The following is a 22995-nucleotide window of genomic DNA, read 5'->3' on the forward strand; positions in this document are numbered from 1 at the left end:
AGAACCATCCAATCTGAAACTGGGCAACTGCTGCGTTCCCACTGCCAAACCACTTGAGCTAACGTTCTCTTGGACAATGACAGTGTGCCACTGCACTGGGTCCACAAAACAAGATCCTTATATTTAAATCGACCCATTACCTCCGCATGCTCTGTTGTGTGGTAAGCATTCCTTCAATTAACACAGGCATTCAATGACCCAGAAAGAACTGACTGAGCACCTGATGTCCTTCAGATTATGATAAATACAAGATCTGAGCACTTTCAAAGCCTACAGTTTGACCAGAAGAGAGGAATATGCACCTACATGGCTATAATTATAAAACCTGAGGTCATAAATGCCATCAAAAAGGAGTACAACATGGGATATAGGAATCACTAAGGAGGGAAAAATTTCTTTCAGGGAAGTATCATGGAATGCTTCACAGCACAGTTTTCAATCAGGCTGGCTTTGCAGGGTGAGTAAGATGTAGACTTGCATTCTAGATAAAATGTTAAGCTAAGCAGGAGCATCTGGGTGGCTCAGTTGGTTAAGCATCTGACTTAGCTCAGGTCATGATCTCACAGTTCGTGGGTTCGAGCCCCGCATAGGGCTCTGTGCTGACAGCTCAGAGCCCGGAGCCTGCTTCGGATTCTGTGTCTTCCTCTCTCTCTGACCCTTCCCTGTTCATGCTGTGTCTCTCTCTGTCTCAAAAATAAATAAATGTTAAAAAAAAAATGTTAAGCTAAGCAGAGGCAGGAAAACATTAACGAAGAGGAACAAGGGACAGAAGGCTGAGAAAAGCTTTAAAAGCCAGGCTGTGGAGTGTAGACTTCACTTTGCCAACAATGAGAAACCAGCAGCAACAGTTTTTTGGTTTTTGTTTTGAACTATCATTGAGTAATCCCTATATCCAAGGTGGGGCTGGAACTCACCACCCCAAGATCACAAGCCTCATGCTCGACTGATGAGCCAGCCAGGCGCTCCAAGAGCAACAGTTCTTGAGCAGAGGAGTGACATGGACCGAGTAATAAATACTTCGTGTAAGTTAACCTGGTGGCTCTACCTAAACAGACACCGGGCGAGGGGAGTAGTAAGAAAATGCAGCTGGGAAGCTACTGGAAATTTGTAGGCATCTATCTGCGAATCAAAGAGTTGGGCCTTACTCTGCTAACTCCAATATACAGTCCACCTTCTAACAAGAAATATCACGAAAGGCTGGTCAAAGTTAAATAAATAAATACATCGAGTCTCTTTGACTATTTGCTGAAGGAGGAGACAACCCAAGTCATCAATCTTTGGCTTTAGAAAACAGCAGATGGTAGTTTTGGCAGCCGATCTGCTGTCCTAGTTATATGTTTTGCTCAGGCTAATGGTGCACTTTGTTTGCATTTCCTCAGCCTGCACCACTGGCGCATGGGGCAGGCAATCCCGAAATGTAATAAGCAATAACGGACGTTACACTGGGCTTCAAATTTGAGCATTTGGATAACCCGGACACAAACACACCCAAGTACAAGACATGCTTCAAACTCCTGTGCTGGTGGAATGTTCGGGGCACCCTGGACACAATTCTGACCAGTGTCCTTCATATCTGCAAAACCTCAAAGGCAACAAACGCAGAAAAGTGGGGGGGGGGGGGGGGGGGGAAGCAAGGAGGAGACTCAGACAGTAACAGGCGGCTAGGTGGGCAGAGCTGGAAAACTCCTCGTACTGGTTACTAATTTCAGGGAAATAACTGCTTCTTAAGACAGATCAAATAAGCTTCTCGAAACCGTGTTTCCCTAGACCTGCCTTTTGATGTGCTCCTTTCCGCAATAATAATAATAAAAGAAGCATGTGCAGGAGATGGAGTGACTCATAGCATTTTCTGCGTGGATTACATTTCTGCTACGTTCCGTAAGCAAACCGATAACGGAACAAATCCATTTGCATTTGAGCAGGCACCAAACCGGCTCATAAGGATACACTCAGGTGTTATAATGGGGGCGGGAGATCCGTTCTTTCCAAAGAGCTCCATTTCATCCTCCAATCCACCTTAACCCCTTTTGACAGAACCCTTTGGCAGGGGGCAGAATCCATCTCTGTTCTAATGGAAACTGATTTTTCAGGTATGTGAGTGAAAACTGCCTGCACTTTTCTCTTAGCCTTCATTTCAGCCAAGTGACCATGAAAGTCCACACCAAATCCCGCAAAAAGAATTCATCATAGGGCTTGCTGAGCAGGACTGTTCCCAAGCCGGTGGACTTAAACTGTAGTCTGGAAACATTTGATTTGAATTAAAAGAAAAGGTCAGTCTCAGAGCAGAAAGGGGATGTGGATCCTGGGATGTGATGCCAAGACACAGAAATGAGCTCTCCAGGGAAGTTCCAGGAAGAAAAAGGTGGAAAAGCATGTGGGAAAAGCACGGGCGTTAGAACGGTGCGAGATCCATTTCACTGGGCACCAGGAAGGAGGAGGAAAGCGGAGGTGTGTGCGTAGGCGTTGATCTCAGACTTCTGGAGAAGGCAGAAACAAATACAACGGAAGGAGATATGTGGCACAGCCCCATGAGGAGAGAAATGGACCGGTGAGAGAATGGTCGATTAACAGAAATAAAATCACCACATCCAGTACTTTCATAATCAAAGTGGTAAGAAACCGCTGTCATCTCCATAGTTGTAGTTCTGCTGTAAAAACATGTTTTTAAAAACAAGGCCTCGGTGGACACCGAAGTCCGAGCTGGAAAGCCTACAAGGAAAATAAAGTAGTACTTCTGTGCCCAGCACGGTCTCCCGCGGAAGCGCAATGAGTGAGAAGGGATTCATTTCTTATAAAGACGAAGCAAAGGCTTCAATGCTCTGGAACATGTTTATTAATATTGAGCCAGTTAAACCCGGGCCTTTCCCAGCTGCAGCCCACCAGCCCATAAATGTTTAGGAGCAGACCCGGGCACACACGTGCACGCCCACCAGACACGAGCGCCACGTGCATGCCTGTGCACACACAGAACATATTCGCCCCACATTTCTCACCCCACCGGGTGGGGGGACCCACAGAATTGTCCGTGTATGTGCAAACCCAATCTCGCAGTAAGAGCGTGCAAAGTTCCCGTTCCTGAGCTCAACCAGCTCCTGGGGGAAAGAATCTCTCTCTCTCCAGCTTCTACATTCCTCCTTATACTTTTCAAGCCCTGAGGAGGTCCCAAGGTCGAACGGGAATCCCATGCTCTTCAGAGATGAGCCCTGGAATCGGGATGAGGGAGGCTTTTCTTTAGCAACAAGCCCACTCCCATCGACAGCACCAAACAGCGCCAACCCACATTTTCAGACCTCAGGGTGTATCCACAAATGGCTTTTTGAAAGAATAAAGATTCCACCCAATTTGTCTACCAAGTCCGCCTTGCCTGTGTAGCCAAGCGTTCTTTACAACTGATAAATGATATGCCCTCCCCAAATATAAATGGCACTGATGATAATTACCATTTATTGAGTGTTCTCCATGTGCCAGATGCCTTTACAAACATCTAATATTTATAACAGCTTTAATCAAAGGAATCATTAGCTCCATTCCACAAATGCGGAAAGGCTGCTCAGGGAGGTTAAATATCTGCCCAAGGTCACATGAAGTAATTGAGGATCTGGGCTTTATACCAGGGCTGAGTCTGCCTACAATTCATTTTGTCTTCTGCCGGACTCTTTCATCCGGCCACAAAAACATAACCACGGGAAAACCCAGCCGGCTCCCGCCCTCCTCCTAGCACCCCACAGAACAAGAAGCCTGCATGTCAGCCTAGAAGATTCTCCTGCAAGTCTTCCCAAAAAAGAAAATTTACGAGGGTTTTACAAAAATCACTGGTCTGCAGAGGCTGCAAAGTGACTTCCAGTTTTAAGAACTAACAAGAATCTCCCCAGAGCCGATTATTAGGGCTGATACAGCTCATAAAACAGACCATAAAACCATTTCTGTTATATTAGTTTTGTGTTTTTCTTTTCCAGAGGCCCGTGGCGTGGCAGGGGTGGGGGGCTGGGGGGGGGGGGTGCTCCTGAGGAGAGGCCTTCCCACGGCCTATGATCCGCCCACATCCACAGAAGCCCGAAGACTTGTCTTAGACTCTTCCCTTCCTCGCCCTCATCAGAGCCTCTCAAGCTGGTACAAAGGAAAACATCATTAACCAGCCTCCTGTACCTGAGGGTGATCTCAGATGGGTCCCAGGAGCCAGTTCTAATTTACTTAAATGATTGAGATCTCCAGTTACTCAATCCTGCAACACCAGCCAGCAGATATAATTGCAAAGCAGGTAGGCTAGACTCACCAATCTGCCGATTTGGTGCCAGCTAACGTTGCAAATTACAGGGTATAAATTTAGCAGGGTGGGTCTTGACACACATTCCTGCAAATTACACGTTCCGTCTCTAGTAGAAAGTGCATTAATTACTCTGGGTGCATGCACTACTTCCGCTTACTGGGGGCTTTCGGGACAGCTTGAGAGCAACTCCGAGCAATCTACCAAGATTAAAGCATAAATAAGTAATGCCTGCCGGGGAGGTGAGACTTTTCCAAAGCTCTTGGAATCGGAATTGTTAACTTTCTCCCTGCAGATTGAGAGGGAGTGACTGAAGCCCACTGTGTGGAGCTGAAAATGGACTGACCCGAAACAAGACACAAACAGGGGACCCACAGGGCTGAAAACTGAGCAGCGTGGTGATTTAAGAGCAGCGGCTTCGTTCTGCTTGCAACACAAGGGCTGCTTTTCCTGCAAGGAGAACAGGCATCAGGTGCAACAGGGCCGATACAGCCAGAAGTGAGGTCTGGATCCGCGGGCATGAGCCCATCGGATTTCACCCCGTGTAACAGAGCACTGCCTATGTGCCGGGCACTGAACAGAGTACACAAAACCTGCATTTTCACTGATCCCAGCCACACGGGGCAGGAAGGCACTACTGCCAACTTTACAGAGGAGGGAAAGTTGGCTTTCCTTTACAGAGGCTTGGAAAGTTAAATACCTTGCCCAAGGTGACATAATCAGAGAGTAGTGGAACCAGGACTGTGTGACCCTCCAACTCATGCTCTTCAACCCAACAGCCACCGCAGATGCTCATCGGGACTCTGGGGAGAAGGAGAAAACACCACCCAGTCATTCAGTACCTCCCTCGTCCTGGCCACAGAGCTCGCTGTCTTCACCGAGCCTGTTCCACTTAATTCTCAGAACAACTCTGGGGGGTGTCCCCTTCCCTCGACTGCACCCATGAGAAACCAAGGCCGGGAAAAGTCAAGATCATCCAGCTCATAAGTAGCAGAGCCAAAAATTTAACCCCTCTATATAGCTCCTAAATTCAAGACTTTTCCCTCTAACCTAAGATCCTCATCTGTGAATTCACCATAAATCTGGTAACTATGCAGCCTACGTGATTCAGGGAGAAAAAGCACCAAACTGCTGGAGCCAGAGGAAGAACATCAAATGGTACTGCCTGCCCACAAGGTCCCTGAGCCCACACTTCCAGCGGGAGGAGGAGTGAGCTGGCCGTTCTCAAGTCACAGCTATAGTAGACACCGGTGGCTGGCTTTGGTTCAAGTTTGTTGGCATGCACTTCTCCTTCTGCTTTATTAGAATGAGCTCTTTCTCGATGGCTACAATGCCACGGGGCTACAATCAAGGGTCCTCCGCTCTCCAGTCCAAAGGAAGGCAATGCGATCTGAGCTGAACTAAGATAATGGCTCCCTCCCTGGAGTGTGACTTCTCAGAAGAAAGGCAAAGGCGCTGAAAACAGCCCATTCCTTCCAAGAAGCCTGACAAAGAAGGACTCTTTTTACTGTAAAATGAAATCTCTCTGACACCACCTTGCTTGGAAAAAGCTCACGGGTCTCCTGACCGAAGGGATTTCACTGGAGCAGGGAAGCAAGGCTCAGAAAACACAGGTAGTGCTGGGGAAAAGCAACCCAGTAAGTTCCATAAGATTCGCGTGCAGTGTGCACTTACGGAGAAGGCGGGACCGAAGTCAGCGTGGCTGGCTTCCAGAGGGGACGCACTCACCCCGATGAGAGACACTGCCTGGACCCACCAGATAAGTTAAGATTTAAGGGCTTGACAAGAGTGACGTGTCACAGCCAGACCGCCGTCTTGTCGCGGTTAATATTGATAGGACATTTCCTCTTAGTAATCATCATTTGGTGGATTAATTAAACCTGGAATTCCTGAGCACTCAAGGTTATGACCTCAATCCTGACTCCAGGAAATTGCACATTCTTTGTCGTAATTGGAAATGTGTATGGCTTTACCTAACAAAAATGTGTATGGTAACCTAATAACACGTGCAAGATTACTTTCTACCAGAAGCCTAATGAATAAAGCTGACACACTGGTATGCACAATGGCTGCCCTTACCTTAAATTTGTAGGATGACCGTGAGATTCGGGTGTATAAATACTACCTTATCACTTAGGCGGTCCCTCTCTAATTCATTTCTATAAAAAGTGGGAAGCAGTGGGGTTGGTGCACCACAGGGGCCCCTGACCCACCTAAAAAGGCAAAGATAAAAATCATTTGAAAGCCATTTATCTAGAGCCACAGTTCTGGACGCCTGGGGCCCTTTCTGTGAGGTCAGACTTAACCATCCTACAGCTAGGTGGCATTCTGGGGGGCCCTCCCCAGTCTGGATTGGGAAGACCCACTGTGACCCAGGGTGGGTGCTAAGACAAAGAGCCAAGAGGTTTAAAAAAAGGGGGTGAGGGGGCAGCAGCAGATGATGCTAACTGAGGGCATCCATGGAGCTCAGTGAAACGACCTCACGTGCTCCTCTCTGGTCCGGGCAGTAGCACTAACAGAACAACATGGTACCAGCTATGACTCTCGTTGTTGATGGCATGAATGATAAGGATGACACAGGAAGACAGTGACAACATACGCACAAGGCAGGAAGCTCTGGGGCCCTGCCCGTAGGACCGAGTCTAAGGCAACTGTGTCTACTTGTGCCCATTCAATGCTGAGGGAGCACAAATGGATGTGGAAATTCTGGGAATTGTTTTTAATCTACCGAAATGACTAGATGTGCACAAATAATAGCTACAAATATGCTATCCACGACGATGTTTAAAATAAACACAAACTTGGAAACAACACAAATGCCCAAAATTAGAGCAATAAATTACGGAACATCTATTGGACGGAATTCAATGCAGCCATTACAACAAGCTTAGAAGTACTGGGGGCAGGGCTGTGGAAGCATTCTCCCTCAAGGAAAGGCAGCCCAGTCAAGAGGGGCACTGTGGGGTTCCAAACAATCAATTCTTGCTAGAATAACCATCCTGAGTTGGGAGGCAAATAACGAAGAAGTCTACTGTTTTCCTAATACAGACCACAGAAATGAAGCTGATAAGAATTATTCTGAACGATAGAGTTGGGGTAGAGAAGACTGAGGATGCACTAAAATAGAAATGTTTCGGGGCGCCTGGGTGGCTCAGTTGGTTAAGCGTCCATCCAACTCTTGATTTCGGCTCAGGTCATGATCTTGCCATTCGTGAGATCAAGCCCCGCATCGGGCTCTGAGCTGACAGTGTGGAGCCTGCGTGGGATTCTCTCTCCCCCTCTCTGCCCCGCCCCCACTCACACATGTGCACTCTCTTTTCTCTCTCTCTCTCCCTCTAAGTAAATAAATGTTAAAAATATAAAAAATAAAATAGAAATGTTTTAATAAATAGAAAAATCTTCAGCACATTTAAGATGGAAACAGAAAGTATAAAAACTACATACCCGCACACACACACGTAAAGTATCCAAAAGAAGGATACGCCAGTTTCTTTCTGAACAGTAGGATTCACTGATGATTTTTATTTTCTTCGTTCCAGTTAACTGAATTTTCAACAAGAAATAACAGGAACGACAGCAATAAAAGTTATTTTCCACAATCTTATTTCTTTTTTTTTTTCTTTTTTTGGAAGTCCCACTGAGATATTTTTCACAATTTTCATGGGAACAGAGACCATTACAGAACCCAAATGTCATACAAAGCAGGTGGCACTTTGACTCCCCAGAGACCATTTCCACCTAATAATTCAATTAAAAGATTTTTTTTTTTTTTTTTGATAAAGACAGTGCACAGTAATGCAGAAACGGAGCCTATTATTTAAAGAATTCCTCCACAGGACATTTCTGTAGTGAGTGACATCGAGTGTGTGACTTGGAGATACAGTAGGTACTTTCCATTTTGAGCACACGTCCACATGACGCTCAAATCACAAAACGTTATAGACTCCATACCTGACCAGTCAGACTCTGGGAGACAGCCGCCTTCTCCTCAGAGCCATTGTTTTCTCCAAGCTCTCTTCCAGCACCTGCTTTTCCTCCACTTTTCCTGACAGAGGAAGTACCGCTGACCTGCTACAACCCTCAGCCCCGGGGTCGGGTTAAACCAGTTGTACCGCTTCCACAGCCAATCCTCCCTTGGAGTGGCCAGGGCTCCACTAGAATGTGGTCATCACATCCTGACTTCACCAGGTCCTGCTGCTTCACCTCAGGGCTCTCAGATTCATCCTCCCCTTCCTTCCTGTGTCTGGCCTTGACCCACTCTGCCTGGACCACTTCATACCCGAACTCTGGGCCCCCGGGCTCTTTCCCCCACGGCGACTCTTCACGCTGAAGACCGATCACGTCACTGTCCGCCCGTCAAGTCTCCCCAACTCCAACATCCAGAACCTCACTGGCTGCAAGCCTCGGAGCCTGCATGACCGAGGTTCCACCTACCTTTCTACGTGTTTCATCCAGAACATTCCTCCTCACAAGTTACGTCCCAGACATCCCACATAATCAATCGCATGTTCTGTAAACATACTGTTTAATGATATGAAATACTTCAAACATATGAAGAAATAGGGATTTTAACATAGTAGACTCATGTACCCAGAGCACCAAATTCACAAATACTAATACTCTGCCGTATTTCACCTTTCTTAAGGAATAAAACACTAGTGAGATGGATGGTTGAGAGGCCCCTCCCACCCCGTCATCCCAGAGGTAACTACAATCCCGGCGTGTATCTTCTGTTTACTACTTTTACAACACATGCATAACTCAATTGTATGTGCATGTTTCATATGTATGTTATATATGTATATATACACCCATGTATAACATACAGATGCATGTGCATATATAATTTTGCACCTACATACACTCACTATATACAGATATATAGATACTACTTGGGTAGACAGACATACAGTTTTTCTAGTTTTAAAATAAACTCAAGTGGCACATACCATATAGATCTTTCCTCTTTCCCACTCGAAATTTCTTTAGAGATTTATCCGTATCAGCATTTGAAGATCTGGTCTATTCATTGTCGTCGCTGGATAGCACTCCAGTTTGTGATGGCACCGCCATTTATTTACTCAGTCTCCTTAAATGGTCAACAAGACTTTCTCCAATGTTTCACTACTGCCAACAGAGCTGCAGTGCACAATCTCACACACATCTCCACAGGCACTTGCAGAGATCTTCTCTCGGGCGACAATGCTGGACCCAAAGGACACATGACCCACCTTTCTTGGATGTTGCCGTGCCCAGGGCGCATGATGAGCCGGTCACCATAGTCATTTGTGCCGGACCCTGACTACTGCTGCCTGAGCCAGGCAAGCCTGAATCCAAGATGGGATTGCCAGGCGCCAGCGGCATGCAGGGCGTGGCCAGAAAACATGGACAGGCGGCCCAAATTCCTCCCTTAGGGTTTTTAGGATTAGGGCACAAGTGGGTCAGCGAGACACGGGAGCTGAGCGGGAAGAGACTGAGGGAGACGGGGCTGGGATGGTGTGCACTGAAGCCTGGAGGCAGGGGTGGGGAGGGTGAGAACACAGCAGGCGTGCAAAGAGGCACACAAACGAGAACACCCAGGAGCGTCCATGCAGTTGTCAAGAGAGATGGGCAAAGGCGCAGCCTCAGTCTGGGGAGGCTGCTGGCTCCAGTCTACGTCCTAGAGAAGGAGCCCTGCTTTAAGTTCCTCTCATCAGAGAGGCCCTCCTTCAAAGATCAACAGATGTCACCTCCGCCATAAAGCTTTCCTCTCTCCAGCCCACAGAACGACCGGCTCCTTCCTCCACCCTCACGGCACTTGCCGCACCTCTCTCACAACGCACACTCGGTTCCAGGCTGTGCCCAGGTAAATGACTCCACGGCGGCCCTCTGCACAAAAGGTAAGGGCCCCACCGGTACGCACCTGCCGCCGTTATTCAGTCTCCTGCACAACGCCAGGCATGGGGCTCTGCACACAGTAGGTGCTCACTCCATGTTTCATGCCCGAACAAAAGCCGTGAGCACCTTAAAAGCAGGGCCCACGTCACATAGCCAGGCTTTACAGGGGTATCAGGTACAGAGTAGGTCCTCAGTAAATGTGTCCTGAACAAATGACTGAAATGTGGCTTCTGTGAGCAAACGCATCCGCCTGAACTACTCTCCCAGGGCCCGTACCAATGATCAGATTTCAAAGTGGAGGTGACCAGGCCAAAGGATAATTTATCTCCTTAAAGACGCTAAGTGTCAGTTAAATTGCTGTATTTAATAGGGCCTGACTTAGATGGGCCATTCTGAACAAAAGCAATAACTGGTCCAGTAATGAGCCTGCTTTAAACTGCTTTTACTACTACCACCCAGAGGCCGCGGGATTCCTCGAGCCACAAGACCGAGGCCCCACTCAGAGCGCGGCAGCCTTCGCAAACAAACCACGCACCCAAGACTCCCGTCTTCCACCACCCTGGAACCACACAGGATATCTTCCAAGGGAACCCAGGGTAATCGTCTCCAGAGGTTCATTCCAGGATGGGTTTTTTTGTTTTGTTTTGTTTTTAATCATCTTGCCCAACAGGCTCTAAGCCTCGCACAGTTGAGCGCGCAAGACTGACAAAGAGTGAGTATGCTCCAGCCCAGAGGAGACGGGGCGGGAAGGCCTCAGAGAATCAATCCAGTATTAAATGTGTTTATTCTGTTTCTTGGGAGCATCCAATACTTATTAGCCGCGAGGAATGTGCCAGCATCAAAGAAGAGGGAGGGAGGGAAGGAAAGGGCCTTTATCTGCCACGACAGATTACAATCTCCGACAGACAAAACGAACAGAAGGCACACGCATACTGAAACTGGAAGACAAAGGAATTTGCACAACCAGAAGTCAGCTGAGTCCTTCAGTTCAAAAGGGCAGTGGAAAACACCTCAGCCTCAGCAATGCCCGGAACAGAGGAAGAGGGAAGGGAGGGACACAGGTCCACTCCTACGGGCTGTGTGATGGCCCTCCTGCAGTGCACATCCTTGAGGTCACCTGGGAGAGTCAACTCCCTCTGGGCAGACCAGAAATCTGAATAAGCAGCACAGACCCCCACCCACCACCCTGTCTTCCCTAAGCTCAACACCTACAGCCATTCATCAGATGACTCACAAGGACAACATGGGTTAAAAAAAAAAAAAAAGAGGTCTAAGGTCGGACAGGCCCCAACTACCTCGAGCCAGCCGTACAACCTACTTGTGCCTCAGCATCCCAATCTGTTGAATGGGAATAAGGAAAGGTGCTGCCTACTCATAAAAATAGCCATCATTTTGGAGCACGGAATAGAGGCCATTCTGTAGGCTATGCGCTGTCATGTTTCACCTTATGCCAGTCGGCTGTCATCCCTCCAGGCAAGCATATGACTGTCCCGGTGTGCTAGATGAGGAAACTGAGGTTTGAAAGAGGTGACACCACATTCCCAAGGTTACACAGGAGCATGTGGAGGGGCTGGGCCTGGAGGCAGGCCAGCCAGAGCTGGGAGCATCTTAGCCTCTCCCGCTGAGAAGGTGGCACGGTTTGAAAGAGGCTTTACACCAAAAAAGGTTAATCATTACTATTTTGTTATGTATTATTTACATCTGCTGCTCTGATTCTCTTTGTCACGCTCCTGGCCCCTGGCTTTCTCAATTGGGCAAGGACGGACATGGGTTCTTGGTCAACCAGAGCTCAACCCACACTGCCACGCGCACAGGGGGCTCTGGCCGCAGTCAGGAAACCCAGCCAATGGTGGAATTTCCCTTCTAGGCACCAAGGGGGGCAACCACAGCCCTGCTGGAGGCCAACCCTGTGGAAGGACGGGCTGCCCCTCCATCCACCTCCCACCTCCAGCTCGGACCCCTCATCGCAGACAGGATTTTCTCTTCCTGAGGTGGACCCTTTGACCAGCACTCCATTCATAAGGGGAGGAAGAAAATAAGATGTTTGGGGTGCCTGGGTGGCTCAGTCGGTTAAGAATCCAACCTCAGTTCAGGTCATGGTCTCATGGTTCGCGAGTTCAAGCCCTGGGTCAGGCTCTGTGCTGACAGCTCAGAGCCTAGAACCTGCTTCGGATTCTGTGTCTCCCTCTCTCTCTGCCCCTCCCCCGCTCGCACTCTGTGAAAAATGAATACACTTTAAAAAAATTTTAAAGAAAACCTTTATTTCCACGTGAGTCTTTTTAACCCAGGAGATGGTCCCATGACGAAGGAGCAAGTATTTATGCAAATAATTATTAACCAAGGAGGTACGGTGTTCTGTCCAAATGTTGAGCAAAACTTATTAAAAAAAAAAAAAAAAAACATAGCCCTGGCCACGAAATGGCCTCTCAAGGGCCACAGGAGGGGACAGCAGGTCTGAATCAGCTCCTAGAGACTCAGAAATGAACCCTGTAGAGAATGCAGTACATACCTACAGTGACCGGGCCCTTCTCGGTACCTCTGCCCTCCCCCTCCCTCCCCATCCTTTCCCCGGAGAAAATTCTCTCGTCTTTGCATCTCTGGCCAAGGCTGTGCTGTGTTCATTGACAATTCACTGGCACCAAACAGCTGATCCAAGAGCTGTAGGGACACACCAGCTCCCCTTCTCTCCTAATTCCTTGTGTGTACTTACTCAATTTTCTATCAATCCCTACCTCGAATTTTACTTGCAGCGGAAGGGCTAGAAGCCAGGGAGTCTAAATAACAGCCAGAAACTTCTCAAGTGTTTACCCCACAACGCTCAGAAAATAGAATCTTCATTTGAAACCTAAACAGATGCCCCCCCCCCCCCCCGCATAAGCTGTGGCCATGGGGTGTAGGCGCACTGAATACTGTGCCCAAGGCAAAACCATGCAATCAGTCCTCTCCACGTCCTGAGCTTTCCTAACCACTCCAGACTCCATGTGAAGGTGTTTACAACGAGGCTATTCATTGCCGGTACCTTTTTTTAAACCCCAAATTCTGCTTAATCTTTTAAAAAAGAACACCCAACCTCTGGGCTGGCACAGAGGGCCTGAGTGTCAGAAGGTTCAGCTTATAGTCTCAGCTTGGTCATTAATACACTGGGTACCCCTGCACCCACGTCTTAAGCCCTGGGACTCGGTTTTTTCATCTGTAAAATGGAGAGGAATCTATCAATGTACAGGTTATGGAAAATTAATTTGGTGGGAAACAGCCAGCAACTTTTTAAAGAAATTGAATGGAAGAGATTGGAAACGATCAGAGTGTAATAGACACAGAAGAGTAGGTTTTGATTGAGCTTCATATAGATGATCTAGATTGCAATGTAAATGTGATTTTTTTAAAAATGCTTATTTTTGAGAGAGAGAGAGAGAGAGAGATGCAGCAGGGGAGGGGAAGGGTGGGGGGGAGAGGATCTGATGCTGGCTCTGTGCTGACAACAGAAAGTCTGACATGCGACTTGAACCTGCAAAGCACAAGATCATGACCTGAGCTGAAGTCAGACACTTAACTGACTGAGCCACCCAGGCGCCCCTATAAATGTGATTTTTAACAGCATGACTGAGATATAATTCACATACCATACAATTTACCCATACTTTTACCTTAAAAGTATGCAACTTAATGGCTCTTAGTAAATTCAGAGTTACACAACCATAACCACATTGGTTTTGGGACATTTCATCACCCCAAAAGGAAACCACATGCCCATCAGCATTCACTCTCCATTTCTTCTCAAGCTTGGGCTACCACCAAACTACTTTCTGTCTCCAAGGATTTACCTATTCTGGACACTTCATATAAACAGAATCATACACCATGTGGTGTTTTGTGTCTCGCTTCTTTCGCTTAGTATAATGATCTCAAGGTCCGGTCATGATACAACATGTATCATTACTTCATTCCTTTTTATGGCTGTATAATATCCCATGGCATGAGTATAATACATTTATTTACCCATCCATCCACTGATGACAGCAGTGTAATTACCACTTTGGGGCTGTCATGAATAACACAGCAATGAACCATTTGTGTCCAAATGTCTGTGTACACACATAAATGTGTTTCTTTGGGTTACTATCAAAAAAGTTTGATGCCAGGGGCCTAGAGGGTTACTGAGGGATAACTACATCATTCTGAGATTTTTTTTTTTAATCAATTCTATGGACTTTTGCTTCAGGAAAGAAAATAAAGATCATCAAATCAAAGCTGCATTCTTATTGATGCGGCCACCAGAGAATCTGGGGGCAAATCTTCAAGAACCTATCATTTCAAAGAATTTCAACCCTACGAATATGCAACTTCACTGTCCAAACAGATTGGGAGAGGGGCCATTTCCTTGCTGACAGAAGCTGCTGAACTATCAGCAGAATTCAGTATTAGGTCAATTTCCTTGTTTGAGCCAGCTCCAAGTTGGGTCGAATTCCAAGATGTAAATTTCTACAACGCAAGGTTTCAGACACAAGGGCACTCACAAGACACAGTGAGAGGCCACTACAGGCTCTTTCCAATACACACACACACACACGCACACACACACACACACACACACGCTATTCAATTTATAAACTGCTCCATATGAAATCTGACTCCTACAACTGCAGCTATAAAAGAGCTGATACTAGAGGAGAGGCGATGGTCAAAAGCAACTCCCTCCACTAGCAAACCTGCATTAATAATTTAACTATTAACAGGCATGAAACTCAAGAAGCTTGAGAGCAAGGACTCTGTGGTCATCTGGGACACCGAGAACATCTCCATCATTCCCCTCTTTCTATTTCAAAACCAGAGACTCCATTGTCTTAAAGAACTTGTCATCCTCAGAGAAAGGGAACATGACAAATCTGTGAAATCTAAAGAATAAATACAATTCCTATATGCCTTAAATTTATGGCCCTCACAAAGCCTGCAAAATATGATAAACCATTATAGGTTTTTCCTGTCTCCCCTGCCTTGGCCACAATTAATTGCACCAAGTTTGAGTGTAATACAGAATGTAATATATGGAGGCGGGAGATTTAGAGCCCTCATTGCCTTGCAGTAAATAAGCTTCTGCAGTTTGGGGCCCCAGAGGTAAAAAAAAAGAAGCAATAACGAGAGTCCTCATTTTGGGGAACCATTGGTGTGCATTTTCTGTTTTGCACCGTTAAGCAAGACAAAAGTGCCCGAAGGAAACCGACAGCACTGGGCTAAAGTCACTCAAAATCCAAATGCCAAACGTATTCTGTAATTGAGATGCACGGCATCTCGTATACATGCCCTAGAAGAACATCATATTGCAAATAAGAGCTATGCGTTATCAAAAACAACAGAAAATGCTCTCGTTTTATTGACACTATAAACCTCAAAGGTCTATATGGGTTTTCCCAAGCACTGTCTTGAGAAGAGTAATGGAAACTATTATTTAATGAGGGCCTACTATGTGTGCATATTGTGTTAATCCTTTACCTACACTACTGTAAAGGGTAGAATCGTGTGTCCCTGCCCCACAAAGCTATGTTCAAGTTCTGACCTCCAGTAACTATGAATGGGACCTATTTGTAAAGAGGTTCTTTTGCAGATGTAACCAGGTGAAGAAGAGGTCATCCTGGATCAGCGTGGACCCTGAACCTCTGTCTAAGGGAAGAAGCACTGCCCATCGGACCCAGATTTTAAATGTCTCATTCATTCAACTCAGCCAACGTTTGCTGAGTGCTGAGAAGGTGTGAGGAAGAGAGCCAGTAAAAGATTCACAGAAATACAGCCCCTGACTCTTCATTTTTTTCTCAAGCAAATGGGCCTGAGCACTTACTCGGAGTTAGCGAACCCATCACCAACAGGCATGCTCTCTGTGCGCTCCGTGGCACAGAGTGGTACTCACCCCCGTCCATATCGTCTATACCACCAGGCCCGTCTGTACCACCCCACTGCCCCCACTTCCCAGGCCGGGCAGCCCACACTGGTGTGGGCCAACAGAAGGCGGACAAAAGTGACTCCTATCACTTTCAGGGTAAAGAACAGAAGAACCAGCACCTGACAAGTCCTGCCAACCCCGGGACAAAGTCACCATGAGGAGTAGATTCCTGCCAGAGTCTTTGTGTAAGTGAAGCACAGGCTATTTTGTGTTAAACCACTGGACTACTGGGGAAAACGTACTGCAGCAAAGAGCTGTCCTACCGTGACTAACACATTCTCTAACATACATCTCTGCGTGAGCATATACCACTATAAAGTAGCTGGTTAAATTCCAAGACCCAGAGCCTGACTGGGGCCCAGGCACTAAAAGGTCCCACTTTTTTAAAAATTTATTTACTTTGAGAGAGAGAAAGAGAGAGAGAGAGAGCGCGCAAGCAGGGGAGGGGCAGAGAGAGAATCCCAAGCAGGCTCCACAGCTTTCAGCACAGAGCCTGACTCGGGGCTTGATCTCACCAACTGTGAAATCATGACCTGAGCCAAAAGAGACTCTTTTTTTTCTTCTTAAATGTTTATTTTTTGAGAGAGAGACAGAGCATGAGTGGGGGAGGAGCAGAGAGAGAGGGAGACACAGAATCCGAAGCAGGCTCCAGGCTCCGAGCTGTCAGCACAGAGCCCGACGCGGGGCTTGAACCCACGAATCGTGAGATCACGACCCGAGCCGGAGTCGGATGCTCCAACCGACTGAGCCACCCAGGCGCCCCAAGAGACTCTTAGCCAAGTGAGCCACCCAGGTGCCCCTAAAAGGCCCCAGTGACTTTCAGCATTACCACCCCATTCTCCAGAAAGTTCCACCACCTCAGCAGGCCAACTTACAGAATCTGCAGAAACACGTTCTCCCATGGGGCCCGCTACATGGCCTGACTCATCTAAAATGAAAACCTCAAAATGCTAAAGGTTAATAACTGAAGGGACAAACACAATGGACAACCCGCAGAATCAGAGACACAGGGTGAATGAGGGAGTCATCAAGTAAGGAACAATGATTTTCAAAATGAGCTATGCAGAGGTGCCTCCGAGTCTCCCAGAGTGTGAGGATTGCAGGGGAGGGCACAGACTTTCTCACCACCCACAACCCACCCCAACAACGCCCACCTCACCGAACCAGCCGAGATGACCTGTTCTACGCATTTTGCTACCGTGTCACCATTTTCTCAGAGAAAAGGCAAGACTGGCTCGATTGGGACTCTCCGTTTCCCACTTACCACGTGTCCCCTGGACAGGTCACTTCCCCCCCCCCGGGAGTATATCTATCAATCGGGCAATACCGCTTACCTTGCAGGCCTAGCGTGAGAAATTAACGAAAATGATTGCACAAAACTGCCGGAGGGTACTGTGGACAGTCAACAAATACTCTTTCTCTTCCCCACCAGCATAAAATACTGGCCAAATAAGTCTGCTGCACATGGGGCTGGAAATGTTTATTCTGCAATTAGTAATATGAGAGCGCCTTTTCTAACTTTTTGGTGGGAGCCCAAAATCTCTAGGTAAACTAGAGAATAACACCATTTGCCCCAAAATGGAGTGATCCAATTCAAGTATTTAGCGAGCACCAAAAAGACAGCAGATTTCTCACCAAGCAGGAAAAACCCCTCAGAATCAGCAAACTTCTCCTCTTTCTTCCCCATGCAACAAAATAAATAGGGGAAATAACCCGAAAAACCTGGCAGATGGCCTCACAAGACACCCGCAAAATGCCCAGACGTGAAGGGTCTCCAGACTACTAACTAGCATCACTGGCACAATCAGCCCCCATCTCATCGTCAAGGTTGAGGAGAGTGGCGTAGCACCTTCCACCGTAATAACGAAAACTTCCTTCGCTGTGGAAACTAAGGCAGACACTTTGTATATGCCATCACTTTTGATACCCAGAATAAATTCTATAGGTTGGGGCAGGGGTCTGTGACAGCGACAGCTTAACAGCCCAGCCCATTTTTGCGCTGGTTTCTTCCGGTCCCTTCAGGGAACTCCTCCCTGCCTCCATCAGACACAGTGGGGTGCCACCTCCTCATGGGTGAGCTTCTCAGGGTCTCTGAGACAGATGACCACACGCTGGGCGGCTCACATCAACAGAAGTCATTCTCTCACAATCCTGGAGGACAGGAGTGCGAAATCGAGGTGTTGATAGGGTGCTTCCTTCTGGAGACTCTCCAGGAGAATCCATCCCTGCCTCTTTCCTAGCTTCTGGGGGCTGCTGGCAATCCCTGGCGTTCCTCCAACCTCTGCCTGTCTTCACACGACCTTCTTCTCTGTGTCTCCTCCTCTTATAAGGACAATGTCATTAGACTGAGGGCCCACCCAGATAATCTAGCATGGTATCCTCTCAAGATCCTCAACTTCATTACAACTGCAAAGACCCTTTCTCCAAATAAAGTCACATTCACAGGTTCAGGGTAGACGAATCTCTGGGGGGACCCACCATTAACTCACTACACCTCACTACAGGGGTCTACGCTAGCCACTCAGAGCACCTCACGCCCACCCTCTACCCCAAACCCTCAACCCAGCCATGTAACCCAGGTGGGTCCATGCAGTTTACTAAATGGACAGAGAGAGGGCTGTAACCAGCACTGTCTAATAGAAACACAATGCAGGGGCACCTGGGGGGCTCAGTCAGTTAAGTGTGCAATTCTTGATCTCAGCTCAGGTCATGATCTCATGGTTTGTGAGATCGAGCCCTGCATCAGGCTCTGTGCTGACAGTGCAGAGCCTGCTTGGGATTCTCTCTCTCTCTCTCTCTCTCTCTCTCTGCTCCTCCCCTGCTAGCTTGCTCACTCTGTCTCTCTCTCTCTCAAAATAAATAAATAAACTTGAAAAAAAAAGAAACACAATACAAACCACATATGTAAATTTAAATGTTTCTAGTAGCCAGAAAGTAAAAAGGAACAGGTATAATACATTTTATTTAACCCAATATGTCCAACGTAGAGTAGTTATGGTCCTGGTCTTAAAAGAGTTTACAAAAGAGGCCCCAAACATGGGACTAGTTACTGCAACCCAGAACAGCTGAGGAAATAAAACCGACGAAGGCAGGACCAAAGAGCTCCAACTCACAAGCCATGAAGCCAAGTAAAAAAGGACCTTTTCTTCAGCTTCCGATGGAAGAACCAAGAGTAGAAAATGCAGATTTTCTGACATGCAACCAACACGTGCCTTGAATACCCCCCCCACACACACCATGATCCCAGCCTGGGTAGCAGGGCTACTGCTGAGTCTGGCTCACGGGTGAAGCTAGGGCAATGCCAACTCGGTGGGGGATGCCCCGCACTCAGGGATTTCCAAGGCCATCTTGCCAGGGGGCTGTCTGTGACAACAGTGGTTTTAGCAAACTGCAGGCTTCTAGGAAAGGGCAGGAACAGACTCTCCTCCCAAGGGATGGAGGGAGGGGGTGAAGGTCACAGTATTAGGACTATCTAAAAGAACATGAGAGAGGGGCACTCTTGGAAAAATACGAGGATAGGGGCGCCTGGGTGGCTCAGTCGGTTAAGCGTCTGACTTCAGCTCAGGTCACGATCTCGCAGTCCGTGAGTTTGAGCCCCGCATGGGGCTCTGGGCTGATGGCTCAGAGCCTGGAGCCTGCTTTGGATTCTGTGTCTCCCTCTCTCTCTGCCCCTCCCCTGTTCATGCTCTGTCTCTCTCTGTCTCAAAAAATAAATAAACGTTAAAAAAAAAAAATTAAAAAAAAAAAAAGAAAAATACGAGGATATAAGAACCCAATCTTTCAACAGGAGGTGCACCAGCCAAAGAATCTTAGGTCTTCATGAGTAACTTTCTGTTCTTAATAATATTGAGAGCCTACTGGGTGCTAGCCCAGGACAGCCCTTTTTTATAAATGTTACCACATTTAGTCCTCACAATAATCCACTGAGGTGATATCGCCTCCATTTTGCAGATGAAGAAACTTGAGATCAGAGAGGTTAAAGTGACACTGCTGAGAAACAGCCTGGGTCTGGTCCCAAGTCACTCTGCTTCCAGAGCTGTCACTCTCCCCCCCTCTGACTCCACCTTCCGTTGATGCCTGTATTTCCCCACCATGTGACCTCATGACTCTGGACCTTGGGGGAAAGAACCAGTCATAGCTCTAAGTAGACCATGGGAACCCCAAGAGAATGATTTTCTAGATTTTTTTTATATGAAATTTCCCAACCAATATGAAAACCAGAACCTGAATGATAATGGACTCCCCTGGGGTCAGCAGTGGCCCTAGGGTCTCCATCAACAGCTTCCAAACTGAGGTCCCTGGTGGCTGGGAACATCAAAGATTCCCAGGGCTAGTTCAAAGGGGCCAACCAAACGCGTCCACTCGCCTAAATGCCCAGCGCTCGGCACATCAAATGTCTCTGTTCAAACACATTAGTGTGGTAACAATAACTACACCCTTCCGAAGGAATCTCTCGCAGATATAAAGTCTTTCATTAATGATTTAACAATACAGATTATTATTTAATAATTGCAGTTTGGTAACAAGCTATGTCAAAACATCTGGTTTGTGGGAGAATATTCGGCAAGAAGTCCTTGGCTGGGTTAGACAGAACGGAAGTAGACCGGGATTTATCAGCCTGTGTCATCCACACTTGGGAAGCTGGAAACCGCCTCCGTGAGGCCCAGTGGAAGGGCCCAAGTTTACCATTAAAAACATAACATTCCTCATGCTGTCATTCTCCCAAACTGCTTAACAAACCTCACATTGTTTCATTAACCTTCACGGCGGGGGGAGCTAGGTGAATGAGAATTTCCATGTCATATACATAAAGAGAAACAGTGATGCCATTTCTAAAAGGAGTAACTCAAACCAACTAATCACCAGTAGATTAGTTCCCAGCACGACCTTGCCCATCCAGATAAAGTCAATGGCGAAAAGGTAAGACAAATGCCAGGGAGCCCTGGTGGTAATTCCCTCTGCGGTTTGACTTTCTATGGGTCCAATATTTCTCTATAAGAAGCCTCAATTTCCCCAGCAACGGAATGGGGAGAATATCTACTACCTGGTAATGAAGACATAGCCATAAATGACTTTGGACTGCCTAGATAATCAGCATTATGCAAATTGACATAGCAACCATTACAAAGCAACTAAACACGGTTATAAATCTTATAAAAATACTTCCGTGGAAATTAAGGCTCAATTAAGAGGCTCCGTATTAAAAAAAAAAAAAAATCTCGATCACCTTGTTATTTTAAAGACAACAGTATTTAAAGCCAGCATAGCCACTCCTAGAGAAGGGATATGCTCAACTAACTGAACAGTGGAAACCAGGGTAAGGTAGAAGGGCCCCCAGTGACCCCTGGGCTGAATACAAACAGGCCCATCAGGTGACCCACCTCAAAATATCCATAAGCCCTTGCTGGCCAATGGGCTACTTACACTCAGATGCAGCACGGGGGGGGGGGGGGGGGGGGGGGGGGGGGGGGAACGGAAAATTCCATATGTTCCCATACCTCCTCAACTTCCCCCGTAACTACAGCCCCCCACCACTGTCTCCTGGCAGACAGTCTCTCCTTTGCTGTCCTGCCTGCTGCTCCTGTGCAGTGAGTGTATTCAATAAACTTCTATCCCCTTTGTTCTGCCTCGGGTGAATTCTTTCACAGCCAGCGCGGGCCTCCACCTGATGGGGTCGTCCCCCACGATATAGGACCTTTCCGTAACAGTCTTGATAAAGCTCCACATCAATAAACAGCTAGCTAACAAGAAGGGACAAGAGGGGCGCCCGGAGGGCTCAGTCTGTTAAGCATCTGACTTCAGCTCAAGTCATGATCTCATGGTTTGTGAGTTCGAGCCCTGCAGCGGGGCTCTCTGCTGTCAGCTCAGAGCCTGCTTCGGATGCTCTCCCGCTCTCTCTACCCCTCCCCGCCTCACTCACGCTCGCTCACTCTCTCTCTCGAAAATAAATAAACATTTAAAAAAATAAAAGAAGAAGGAAGAAGACAAGGACAGACCCGGCAAAACAGATGCAAGACAGCTGGAATCAAGAGACCAGGAGATCCCTCCCCAGGGGAGAGCCGCTGACTCAAGAACCTTGTCCCAGGTATCACATCAACCTGCAAGACAGGCTGGAATCAAGAGACCAGGAGATCCCTACCCAGGGGAGAGCCGCTGACTCAAGAACCTTGTCCCAGGTATCACATCAACCTGCAAGACAGGCTGGAATCAAGAGACCAGGAGATCCCTCCCCAGGGGAGAGCCGCTGACTCAAGAACCTTGTCCCAGGTATCACATCAACCTGCAAGAGAGGCTGGAATCAAGAGACCAGGAGATCCCTCCCCAGGGGAGAGCCGCTGACTCAAGAACCTTGTCCCAGGTATCACATCAACTCCCTATTTCTCTGCACAGAGCTACAAGGCCCAGTATAGCTTATAAATTCTCTTTCACGCACGGCACCTAGGAAAAACCTGAGCTAACCCGACTCAACATAACTTTGCTTATCCCAGGGCCGTCAGAAGAGGCAAAAGAACAGCAACTGCCTAAAACAAACGGACCAGAAGCTTGGAGACTCACCATTCCAACGCTCGTGTAACTTAAAAAGATATCTGCACCCCCATGTTCACTGCAGCTTTGTTCACAATGGCTGAGACACGGGGGCAACCTCAGTGTCCATCAACGGACGAATGGATAAAGAAAAAGTGCTTCAGGGGCGCCTGGGTGGCGCAGTCGGTTAAGTGTCTGACTTCAGCCAGGTCACGATCTCACGGTCTGTGAGTTCGAGCCCCGCGTCAGGCTCTGGGCTGATGGCTCAGAGCCTGGAGCCTGTTTCCGATTCTGTGTCTCCCTCTCTCTCTGTCCCTCCCCCGTTCATGCTCTGTCTCTCTCTGTCCCAAAAATAAATAAACGTTGAAAAAAAAAAAATTTAAGAAAAAGTGCTTCA

The 22995-nt window shown here is 47.5% G+C and overlaps 1 protein-coding gene and 1 non-coding gene across 4 annotated transcripts in view; both read right to left on the reverse strand.

Annotated features, from left to right (window-relative positions):
- Nucleotides 1–22995, reverse strand: part of LDLRAD3 (low density lipoprotein receptor class A domain containing 3) — a 242096-nt gene that overhangs the window by 190035 nt on the left and 29066 nt on the right. The window contains exon 1 of one of the 3 annotated variants that reach the window (XM_019470121.2): nt 4965–5067. The exons of the other annotated variants lie outside the window; for them this stretch is intronic. The gene's annotated coding sequence lies outside the window, so the exon portion shown is untranslated. Of the gene's footprint in view, nt 1–4964; nt 5068–22995 lie in introns of those variants that run through there. 3 annotated transcript variants of the gene reach the window in all.
- TRNAR-CCG (transfer RNA arginine (anticodon CCG)) lies at nt 16746–16831 on the reverse strand. The gene has a single exon. It is a non-coding gene; the product is annotated as a tRNA-Arg (tRNA).

The sequence above is a fragment of the Panthera pardus genome, unplaced genomic scaffold (genome assembly GCF_024362965.1).
Source record: "Panthera pardus isolate Hobbes unplaced genomic scaffold, ASM2436296v1 HiC_scaffold_12, whole genome shotgun sequence".
Classification (NCBI taxonomy): domain Eukaryota; kingdom Metazoa; phylum Chordata; class Mammalia; order Carnivora; family Felidae; genus Panthera; species Panthera pardus.